At 38.9% G+C, this 12379-nt stretch overlaps 1 protein-coding gene across 3 annotated transcripts in view; it reads right to left on the bottom strand.

Annotated features, from left to right (window-relative positions):
- SCN2A (sodium voltage-gated channel alpha subunit 2) overlaps positions 1-12379 on the bottom strand; it is a 145985-nt gene that overhangs the window by 96866 nt on the left and 36740 nt on the right. Inside the window, exon 1 of one of the 3 annotated variants that reach the window (XM_018064002.1) lies at positions 5668-5823. The exons of the other annotated variants lie outside the window; for them this stretch is intronic. The gene's annotated coding sequence lies outside the window, so the exon portion shown is untranslated. Of the gene's footprint in view, positions 1-5667; positions 5824-12379 lie in introns of those variants that run through there. 3 annotated transcript variants of the gene reach the window in all.

The following is a 12379-nucleotide window of genomic DNA, read 5'->3' as shown; positions in this document are numbered from 1 at the left end:
ATTTGTCTCGTATAAAAGAGGAATATTAATTTTCTAAATTGAAATATAAAAGAAAAATTAAGCCATGCTATTACACATAATGATATCTATAAAATAGTATTACATTTATATGAAAGGGCAATAACAAAACAAAGAAGTAATAAATAGTATATGACTTTAATTCCTTTCCATGAAGATCTACATTTATATAAATAAGTACTCTAAAGTTAAATTCACATGAAGAAAATTATTGGCTTATTACATTTCATAGATAAACAAATAATTATAAAAGTTTATATCATAATTACTGACTGTGGATAGTGCTTTAAAAACTTAGAGGATTTAAAAACCAAGAGTTAAAAAAGTTGAGAAAGACTAAGGGATCTCTTTTTTTGAAAGTGATCTTTTAATTCTATTTTACAACTGTTATTTTGAGTTTTCTTCAGCATATTAATACTGGTAACAAGCCAAGGAAAGATAAGCTAAATATTTCCTGAAGATTTATTTTCTGTATTTTCTAGTTTCTTTATTCCATAGGTTTGAGTCTATTTTCTCACAAACTCTTCGGTTGTCACTTGCTGTGTTTCTGCGTATCCTTATCTTTTTAACCTTGATCCTCTAGCTCATTTCTGTAACTAACAATTTTCATAAGAGCGAGAAAGATCTGAGTAACTAGACTTATGTGTTTACAGATTAGAGGGAGAACATAACAGAAAACAAAAGACATAGGCTCAGTATGTACTGTTCAGTCTTCCTTTAAATGACTGTTCTGTTTTAAATACATTTTGTTTTTCTTTAACAGAAATGTACTCTGATGTTATCGTGATCCCTGGGAAATATCATTCGATGCAACAATAATCACTTTCAAAAAATTTCCCGGAAAAAAAAAAAAACATTATATATGAGATACGTCTCTATTTTTATACAAGCATTTTTATTTTATTGAAAGTAGAGTGGCAACTTGTTTCTACATCCTTTCTTGATTTTCAGATGTATTAAACAGAGATTCACATCTGTGAACTACTTCAACTCTGCCTAAATGACTTATCAGCTGGAAGTCCACCTCTAATCTGATCGCATACGTGTTTGCTTTTCGATGGATTAATCATACTGGAATTACAGAATTCTACTTCTGGATATTAATAGTCAAGCAAGGAAGAAAATTTCCTAAGGTATGTTCCTCCCTATGAGAATGAGACATTTCCATGTGCTCCAAATTCTTCAATATTTCTAGCCCAGTTTTCTTCAGTCCTTCCGTGTCACTGAGTACTGCTACCCAAAACTGTCCCCCTCAGCCTCCATCCTCTTTAACAGGCGAGAAAAAAGTGCCTTCTAAACTCTGAAGTGGGATAGTAGATCTGAATGTCAGGGCATCTTCCCCAGGAAAGAACAAGCAAGCAGAGCCAAGAGCAGAAGGTCTTTGGAATGAAAAAACAGTGCTCTCAAAAAATAGGTGCATTCCAGGGTGTCCTAGATACAAACCTTGTGCATGCCACTGTGTTTGTGTGTGCACGTGTGTGTGCACATGTGATGCTTGTGTGTGCCTCAGAGCAATAGAGAGAGATGAGGAGGAATGCATAAAGGGGCCACAGGTTTGTTTCTTCGTGTCACGTTAACATGGTCTAAATTCTGTTAGTCTACTTGGTTCTACTGGCTACCACACTTGATTCTTGTAATATTTCATGAAAGAAGGGGTAGTATTGTCACTTTCCTAATGTGTGGTGTGACACAGGCTTATGGTAGGCTATGTAACCTGGCATGGTCACACAGAGCCTGCATTTAAACTCACATGGGTCTGATGTCAAATTCTAAATAAACTTCATTGTCCCGTTTTCCATCAAGAGTGAGAAATGTACCACTGACTCACAAACTGAGAAGGGTATTGTGAGATACATATGATTTTTTAAGTCATGGATCCCCATCTACAGCTCAGATATTCATAGGATACTCTACGCCCGTGGATGTGTGAATGCCTGTGTGGGTGCTCAGTTGAGTCAGACCCTTTGGGACCCCATGGACTGTAGCACCCCCAGGCTCCTCTGTCCATGGAATTTTCCAGGCAAGAATACTGGAGTAGGTTGCCACTTTCTCCTGCAGGGTTACTTCCTGACCCAATGATTGAACCCGCAAGTCCTGCATCTCCTGCGTCATCAGGTGGACTCTTTACCACCAGCATCACCTGGGAAGCCCACCCTAGACCCACTACTCTTAAACAAACTGCTGGCCTACCAGGAATTACTGTTTCCCCTTCATAATCTTGCTATCGTGAGGTTAGCTTGACTGGAATAAGATTTAAACTCTCTTAACCTCAGATTTCACATCAGTGGAAATGAAGGCTCATTTTGAGTTTTATGAAACAAATTTAAAAAGAATAAACTAAGCACTATGATTGAGACATAGTAGATGCTTAGTAAATGCTGGGTATTTTTTTTCCCTTTTTTCAGAGACGTCTTAATGCTGTTGCTTGCCATTTCAACTTTTTGTTAAAGTTATTTCTGTAATGCCCATCTCTCCATTGTCCCATCTTCCTTATTTTATCCCATCATTTGTGGTTTCCAGGGTCTAGCATAGTACTTATCTGAGATAAAGTGTTCAGTAAATTATCAATGAATTAACAGTTGTAACCCCGTATTTATTCAGGAGTTTTCTTGGTTGGTCTTTGTTTCCTTCCAGGATAATTTTTGTGTCATGACACCAACTAATTTTAGATTTCTGATTTTGTTGTTGTTGTTTCAGTTATATAGGACTTTACAAGTGACTTCTTACATCTATGGCACCTCCATATACTGAGCTTACTTTACCTAATCCATGCCCTTAACCTAAAGTCAACTACTATCTTCACTGCCTCCCCTCTCCGTCCAACCCATGTGCATTCGCACACCACACACATGCACACGCACACACACACACGTGCACACACATGCATGCACATATATATAGATATGTTTGTTTCTGCTTCTCTAGCTTATTTCAGCAGCCCAGAAAGTTCAACATTCATGTATCTACCTTTCACAATCTTATCAATTCATCACAAGCCATTGTTCTGGAAATTTTTCTTCCTGTTCTGAATTTCCATTATATCAATATTTAAAGAAGAAAAAATATCACAGCATTAACCTCTTAATGCATACATTGACATATATTTTTCTTTGTGTTAATCTGTCCCTAAAACTACTTCTTGGTCAGTTTTAATGAAAGTATAGCCTGACATCTGTCACTTTCATCTAATTATTATCAACTGATTCTTCATTACCACTTTATATTATAAAGCACAAATTCTCCTGGCTGATATTTAAAGAATATTCCAAATGTCCTTTCCAGTCTTTCCTCCTGTCAACCCTTATTACAACCTGTTGTAAAGACACAATAATTTGTTCAAGTTTTCCTAAACTTGCATCATGTTTTCTATATTTTCACTTCCAAGCTAGTGTTTATGCTGTTTTCATGACCTGAAATTCACTATATTAGCAATTCAACCTGATAAAACAACAGCAGTTTTAAATCTCAAGCACTACATTTTCCATAAGTACTTCCACATCCTTCCATCTGAATATGTCCTTTCACTTTTGAGCCAAATAATACTTGTTTCTTACACACTATTTGATGTATTAATGTGACTGCTTTGAAGTAAGTCTATGAAGCCCTCCTTTTGGTAACTCTAAAAGTTCATAAAGAAATACCTTGTACGAAGTAGACAAAAGAACTAAACAACAGAATATTTCCAAAAGGCAGTATTGAATAATCTGTGGCACTAGTGTTAAAAAACCCGCCTGCCAATGCAGGAGATGTAAGAGTCATGGGTTCACTCCCGGGTTGGGAAGATCCCCTGGAGAAGGGCATAACAACCCACTCAAGTATTCTTGTCCTTGAGAATCCCATGGACAGAGAAGCATGGCAAGCTACAGCCGATAGGGTTGCAAAGAATCAGACACAATTAAAGCAACTTAGCATGTGACGTTGAAGGGGTCCTGGATGTAAAACAGGCTCTTGAGACTCGAGAGAACAGATCTAAGATGAATATGTCATAGGAAAAAGTTGATTCACTATAAATAATAATGTTCAAATTATTAGACCTGCATAAATCTAAACAACTACTCTTTAATAAGAAGTAATTCTCAGTTACTGGAGATACTCAAGCCGGTACTATAGAAAGGATGCTTGTCTGGGCAAATAATTGGAATACATAATTCCAAAAATATTTTCAACCTCCAGATTGTATGATTGCCTAAAAAAGCAGAGCACCTAATTATCTTTTACCAAAGTGAGAAAAATGAAGGCAGAATTAAATGAATTATTATGATTTTTTACATAAATTCTGGATTAGAGCTCATTCAACATCCAGAAGTCAGTGAGAAGACATGTTGACTCCCTGATCAGTGGTTGCTGCTGCCTGGTGATGAGCAGCGTGAGGGCAGGGAGCTCGTCTGGAACTGCTAACCACCTCCTTCTCCATTTCTCATTGTATCATGTGGTTTCCCCGTAAATATGTGAAACTGAATTAAAAATGAGACTTAATTTGCATTTGCATAACTAGACCAAAAGAGGTCAGAAAGAGGACACAGTAAAAAAAGGATCTTAACAATAAAAGCTGACTTGCTTTAAAAATAACAATTAATTACTGCTTTTGGACTGCAATAAGAAAACACTGAAAAGCAATACTAAGAAGTTTTTTTTGCCTCTTTTTAGGATCAAGAATGAATCTATTTATCTTTGTTGAGTTCACATTGTAAACAACACATTTTCAGCAAAAATGTGAAAATATATGTCCAGATACATGTCTTCTTTTTTAAAATTAGTTGTGTTGGTGGTCCAGGCACTTAAGCCAAGAGGGCTACGGCTATAAACAATTTTGGGTTTTTTTTCTTTTGGGGTTGTTGCCTGTTTTCTAGGAAGATAATTTAGAGTTCTTTTTTTCCCCACCAAACTTCTTTGGCACTCAACTTCTAGTTACACTTGATTTATGCAACATCACTCATTTTGAGGTACTCTAACTGACTTACTGTTATTTGGTGAGCACCAGGCTTCTGAAGAAAAGGCAATGACTGGTGCCAGAACTAGTTTGCATCTTTACTCTGCTACTTTCCAGCTATGGTTCTTTGAGCAAAAGTACTTAGATTATAGTGAGAATTGAAGAAATAAGTAAGTTACCCAGCACACACAGAGGGTGTTACTTATCCCACTTTTTTCCTACACCCTTCAAGTTCTTCCAAATAATACTGTATGAGGCAGAATAAATAAGCCTGCATATAAAGCTTGAAGTCCAATCTTTTGCAATTTACAATCCAGTCCATCATTTAACAAATAAAACTTTTAAGTGCTCACTAAAGGCCACTGTTGTCCAGATGCTTCCAGACAATCTGCCTTTATGGAGCTTATATTTTATGTGTCCTAATAAAACAGATTATGTATAAGAAAATTACATATAGAATATAGAAGGCAAGAGGTACATGCTATGAAAAAAAGAAAGAGAGAGGAAAAAAATAAATAAATAAACCAGTGTAGAGAGTAAGGGAGAAGAAAGCTATGGGGTAACTTCAAATAGAGTGGTCAAGGAAAGTCTTGCTGAGGAAGTAACATTTAAGCCAAAGCCTTGAAGGATTCACAGAAGATAGCCATATCATAAGCCTTCCAGGATGATGGGATTCCAAGCAGAGCCAACGCATTGCAGAGTTACAGGAAGGTACTCACGTTTGGAGAGGCCTATAGCAAGGTAAGTAATACTGAAAGAGTGAAATGACCGCACAAAAACACCACCATGTCAACAGGAAGAAGAAACTGGAACAGGTAGTGGGGACAGTGCGTACACCAGCAGACGCTGCCAGCCTCAGTTAGGCCTGCCATCTGGTTGCCCAGCAGTTTCACCGGGGACACCTGTGACATAAATGTCAAGATCAGAGCCCAAGCCAGACCTTGAGAAGCAGCGATCAAAACAGATAGAAAAGCTCACTGCCACTCAATGCCTTTAGCCTGAGCACAAAAAGGGATGTTGAAAGCAGGATAGCCATTCCTGACAGCTCAGAAAAATCTAAGCCTGGATGGCCATCTGCAGGGTGGGACCCGAGAACCAAGTTATGGATAGCTATGGGGAGTACGAGGCCAAATTTAGCAGCTAGAAACAGCTCAACGTCAGTAAAGCAGTCAAAGCAAAATGTTGCCTATCCTTGATGCCTAGAAATATTTGCTGCAATTTTAAAAGATTAGAAAAGGGGTATTTTTTGTGGACCAGGATGCAGTTTTAAAATAGACCTGTTAAACGATATAACACCAATTAAAATTAAAACTGTGTAACAGATACTGCTACAAAATTTTTCATTTTTATCTGTAAAAAGTGTGCTGGTATTACATTTGTCTATTCAATCTGTTGGCAGCTATCTTCACTAGCAAATTCCCTGGCTTCTAACCACTCCTAATACATTTTAGAGAGAACAAATAGAGAATTAGCCACTCTGCCCTTAAGTCTTAGGGGCTCCCTCCTTACCTTTTCCCTCCCTCCTGTCTCTCTCTATTTCTTCTTTCATCCCCCTCCCCGCTCCACCCTAACCTTTAAAACAAGGGTAACTTCCATCCTGACCAAAATCATAATGTTGCTGTTGGGATGAATTCTGATTATTTACAATAAACCATTTTTTGAACTTTAAAGCATTATAACATTGTTTATCCTTTTTCTTAATATTATTAAAACATAATTTGCCAGTAGAAATGAATGGAGAAAGAGTTTTTTAAATGAAATGACCTCTTGCATTCTATATTTGAAAGTTTCCCTATATAATTCTATGTATGTGATTTATAAAAGTATGGTTAGAACTCATAAGATGGTTAGATTTTATTTATTTATTTATTTATTTTTAAATTTTTTATTTTTTTTAAATTTTAAAATCTTTAATTCTTACATGCGTTCCCAAATATGAACCCCCCTTCCACCTCCCTCCCCACAACATCTCTCTGGGTCATCCCCATGCACCAGCCCCAAGCAAGCTGCACCCTACGTCAGACATGGACTGGCGATTCAATTCTTACATGACAGTATACATGTTAGAATTCCCATTCTCCCAAATCATCCCACCCTCTTCCTCTCCCTCTGAGTCCAAAAGTCTGGTATACACATCTGTGTCTTTTTTTCCTGTCTTGCATACAGGGTCGTCATTGCCATCTTCCTAAATTCCATATCTATGTGTTAGTATACTGTATTGGTGTTTTTCTTTCTGGCTTACTTCACTCTGTATAATTGGCTCCAGTTTCACCCATCTCATCAGAACTGATTCAAATGAATTCTTTTTAACGGCTGAGTAATACTCCATTGTGTATATGTACCACTGCTTTCTTATCCATTCATCTGCTGATGGACATCTAGGTTGTTTCCATGTCCTGGCTATTATAAACAGTGCTGCGATGAACATTGGGGTACATGTGTCTCTTTCAATTCTGGTTTCCTCGGTGTGTATGCCCAGCAGTAGGATTGCTGGGTCATAAGGCAGTTCTATTTGCAATTTTTTAAGGAATCTCCACACTGTTCTCCATAGTGGCTGTACTAGTTTGCATTCCCACCAACAGTGTAGGAGGGTTCCCTTTTCTCCACACCCTCTCCAGCATTTATTGCTTGCAGATTTTTGGATCGCAGCCATTCTGACTGGTGTGAAGTGGTACCTCATTGTGGTTTTGATTTGCATTTCTCTAATAATGAGTGATGTTGAGCAATTTAAATTTATTTATTTTAATTGGAGGCTAATTACTTTACAATATTGTATTGGTTTTGCTATACATCAACATGAATCCGCCACAGGTGTACACATGCTCCCCATCCTGAAACCCCTCCCACCTTCCTCCCCGTACCCTCTCTCTGGGTCATCCCAGTGCACCAGCCCCGAGCATCCAGTATCCTGCATCGAACCTGGACTGGTGATTCGTTTCTTATATGATACTATACATGTTTCAATGCCATTCTCCCAAATCATCCCACCCTCTCCCTCTCCCACAGAATCCAAAAGACTGTTCTATACATCTGTGTCTCTTTTGCTGTCTCACATACAGGGTTATCGTTAAGACGGTTACATTTTAAAGAGTTCTCTATCCATGCACATAGATGCGCAAGCCCACACATGACAGGTCACATGATTTCCATCCCGCCATACTACTGTAGCAGTTTCACCTGAAAACTAACGCAGGAAGGACAGCAGGTCTGAGAAGGGAAAAGGGCAAAGTGAGGAAAACATACCACCTCCCCCAGTAAAGTGACCATTTGCCTTCTACATACTCATTTCCAGGCTCATATTCATGAATGACATTTCCCATTTGCTTTTCTCACTTCCAATCAGACGAAATATAATGAAATCATTAAAAGCAAGAACTGATCTGTAAAAGCAGCCTCATCACTTGGAAATTATCAAAGGGCAAGAAATGACTCACACTTTTTAAAAAAGTTCAAATCTTGATCACAAATTGCATACTGAAATTTCTTTTGGTTTCTCGTAAAAAAAAAAAAATACAGAGAGACAGAGAGAGAGAGATAGAGAATGGTTTGAGTTCTATTAATACAAAGAAAATGTTCATCCAAATAAAAGAATTTGTAAATTAGAAGACATGATTTATATTCAGAATTAAACCTCTACTTTCTTTATGGCACTGAGAAAAAAATTTCCCCTTGTATTGGCACTATGCTGCTGCTGCTAAGTCACTTCAGTCGTGTCTGACTCTGTGCGACCCCAGAGATGCCAGCCCACTAGGCTTCCCTGTCCCTGGGATTCTCCAGGCAAGAACACTGGAGTGGGTTGCCATTTCCCAATGCTAATTAAAATCATAGGTTTTGTGTTTGGAAGGGGGCCTCCGAAGAGAGCATTTAGTCAGACTACTTCTATTCATTAAGGATTGAACTAAAATCAGAGACAGATGGCTTTGTCTCAGATCTCGGAACAGAGATTTCACAACTTTCCTTGGTTGTCTATTCAACACTTTAATCACCATCTAACTTACTCTTTAGTTATAAGCTCTGTTAATATTAACACTATCCAGACTATTTCCATCAGTGTTTCATTGTATAGAAAGAGAAGCACCATATACAGTCCTGTATGGGATTTATCAAGGTAAAATTGCCAAAACATTTACTTAGCATTCTGTTTATTAACATTGAAAGGATAGTACCTTTTAGTTCAAACAAGATACAGTGACTCAATAAGAACTGTAGTAAAATAAAACCATTAGCTAATAGTAAGCATGATCCTTACAATTCTAAACCTATAGTCTGCTGGTAACTACAAATTGTCACTTGCCGAGTACATTTTGCCACATGCCACTTGGGAGATTGAATCCTGTACTGCTATAGCTGTTGACCTTCAAAAAGCCCTGAGGGGCTTTCAGGGTGGGGAATGAGGCACTTTGTGCTCCAGGAAAACTGGCGGAATAGGTCTTTAGATAGATATTTTCAGGAACTGATATCATGATCCCAATCCTCACATCTCCTCCTTGACATCAGCTCCTCTGAATAGCAGAAAAACTTTGGTAAAAGAAGTGTTGATGGTGCGAACTCCTCTTTCACCAAAACTACATATATTCAGTTCAGTTCAGTTGCTCAGTCGTGTCCAACTCTTTGCGACCCCATGAATCGCAGCACGCCAGGCCTCCCTGTCCATCACCAACTCCCGGAGTTCACTCAGACTCACGTCCATCGAGTCAACGATGCCATCCAGCCATCACATCCTCTATCGTCCCCTTCTTCTCCTGCCCCCAATCCCTCCCAGCATCAGAGTCTTTTCCAATGAGTCAACTCTTCCCATGAGGTGGCTAGAGGACTGGAGTTTCAGCTTTAACATCATTCCTTCCAAAGAAATCCCAGGGCTGATCTCCGTCAGAATGGACTGGTTGGATCTCCTTGCAGTCCAAGGGACTCTCAAGAGTCTTCTCCAACACCACAGCTCAAAAGCATGAATTTTTTGGTGCTCAGCTTTCTTCACAGTCCAACTCTTACATCCATACATGACCACTAGAAAACCATAGCTTTGACTAAAGTAATGTCTCTGCTTTTCAATATGCTACCTAGGTTGGTCATAAATTTCCTTCCAAGGAGTAAGCGTCTTTTAATTTCATGGCTGCAGTCATCATCTGCAGTGATTTAGAAGCCCCCCAAAATAAAGTCAGCCACTGTTTCCCCATCTATATCCCATGAAGAGATGGGACCAGATGCCATGATCTCACTTTCATCAAGAGGCTTCTTAGTTCCTCTTCACTTTCTGCCATAAGGGTGGTGTCATCTGCATATCTGAGGTTATTGATATTTCTTCTGGCAATCTTGATCCCAGGTTGTGCTTCTTCCAGCCCAGCATTTCTCATGATGTACTCTGCATACAAGTTAAAAAAGCAGCCTTGACGTACTCCTTTTCCTATCTGGAACCAGTGTGTTGTTCCATGTCCAGTTCTAACTGTTGTTTCCTGACCTGCATATAGGTTTCTCAAGAGGCAGGTCAGGTGATCTGGTATTCCCATCTCTTTCAGAATTTTCCACAGTTTATTGTGATCCACATAGTCAAAGGCTTTGGCATAGTCACTAAAGCAGAAATAGATGTTTTTCTGGAACTCTCTTGCTTTTTCCATGATCCAGTGGATGTTGGCAATTTGATCTCTGGTTCCTCTGCCTTTTCTAAAACCAGTTTGAACATCAGGAAGTTCACGGTTCACATACTGCTGAACCCTGTCTTGGAGAATTTTGAGCATTACTTTACTAGCATGTGAGATGGTGCAATTGTATGGTAGTTTGAGCATTCTTTGGCATTGCCTTTTTTGGGATTGGAATGAAAACTGACCTTTTCCAGTCCTGTGGCCACTGCTGAGTTTTCCAAATTTGCTGGCATATTGAGTGCAGCATTTTCACAGCATCATCTTTCAGGATTTGAAATAGCTCCACCGGAATTCCATCACCTCCACTAGCTTTGTTCATAGTGATGCTTCCTAAGGCCCACTTGACTTCTCATTCCAGGATGTCTGGCTCTAGGTGAGTGATCATACCATCATGATGATTTTGGTTGTGAAGATCTTTTTTGTACAGTTCTTCTGTGTATTCTTATCATCTCTTCTTAATATCTTTTGCTTCTGTTAGGTCCATACCATTTCTGTCTTTTATCGAGCCCATCTTTGCATGGAATGTTCCTTTGGTATACCTAATTTTCTTGAAGAGATCTCTTTGTTTCCCATTCTGTTGTTTTCCTCATTTCTTTGCATTGATCACTGAGGAAGACTTTCTTATCTCTTCTTGCTATTCTTTGGAACTCTGCATTCAGATGCTTATATCTTTCCTTTTCTCTTTTGCTTTTCACTTCTCTTCTTTTCACAGCTATTTGTAAGGCCTCCCCAGACAGCCGTTTTGCTTTTTTGCATTTCTTTTCCATGGGGATGGTCTTGATCTCTGTCTCCTGTACAATGTCACGAACTTCCATCCATAGTTCATCAGGCACTCTGTCTATCAGATGTAGTCCCTTAAATCTATCTCTCACTTCCACTGTATAATCATAAGGGATTTGATTTAGGTCATACCTGAATGGTCTAGCGGTTTTCCCCACTTTCTTCAATTTAAGTCTGAATTTGGTAATAAGGAGTTCATGATCTGAGCCATAGTCAGCTCCTGGTCTTGTTTTTGCTGACTGTATAGAGCTTCTCCATCTTTGGCTGCAAAGAATATAATCAATCTGATTTCAGTGTTGACCATCTGGTGATGTCCATGTGTAGAGTCTTCTCTTGTGTTGTTGGAAGAGGGTGTTTGCTATGACCAGTGCGTTTTCCTGGCAAAACTCTATTGTTCTTTTCCCTGCTTCATTCCGCATTTGAAGGCCAAATTTGCCTGTTACTCCGGGTTTTTCTTGACTTCCTACTTTTGCATTCCAGTCCCCTATAATGAAAAGGACATCTTTTTGGGGTGTTAGTTCTAAAAGGTCTTGTAGGGCTTCATAGAACCATTCAACTTCAGCTTCTTCAGCATTACTGGTTGCGGCATAGACTTGGATTACTGTGATATTGAATGGTTTGCCTTGGAGATGAACAGAGATCATTCTGTAATTTTTGAGACTGCATCCAAGTACTGCATTTCAGACTGTTTTGTTGACCATGATAGCTACTCATTTCTTCTAAGGGTTTCCTGCCTGCAGTACTAGATATTACGGTCTGACAGAATGTGGTCCACTGGAGAAGGGAATGGCAAACCACTTCAGTATTCTTGCCTCGAGAACACCATGAATGGTATGAAAAGGCAAAAAGATAGGATACTGAAAGAGGAACTCCCCAGGTCAGTAGGTGCCCAATATGCTACTGGAGATCAGTGGAGAAATAACTCCAGAAAGAATGAAAGGATGGAGCCAAGGTGAAAACAGTACCCAGCTGTGGATGTGACTGGTGATAGAAGCAAGCTCCGATGCTGTAAAGA

This window comes from Capra hircus, chromosome 2 (assembly GCF_001704415.2).
Source record: "Capra hircus breed San Clemente chromosome 2, ASM170441v1, whole genome shotgun sequence".
In the NCBI taxonomy this organism is placed as follows: Eukaryota; Metazoa; Chordata; class Mammalia; order Artiodactyla; family Bovidae; genus Capra; species Capra hircus.
This window is presented reverse-complemented; position numbering and strand designations above follow the sequence as displayed.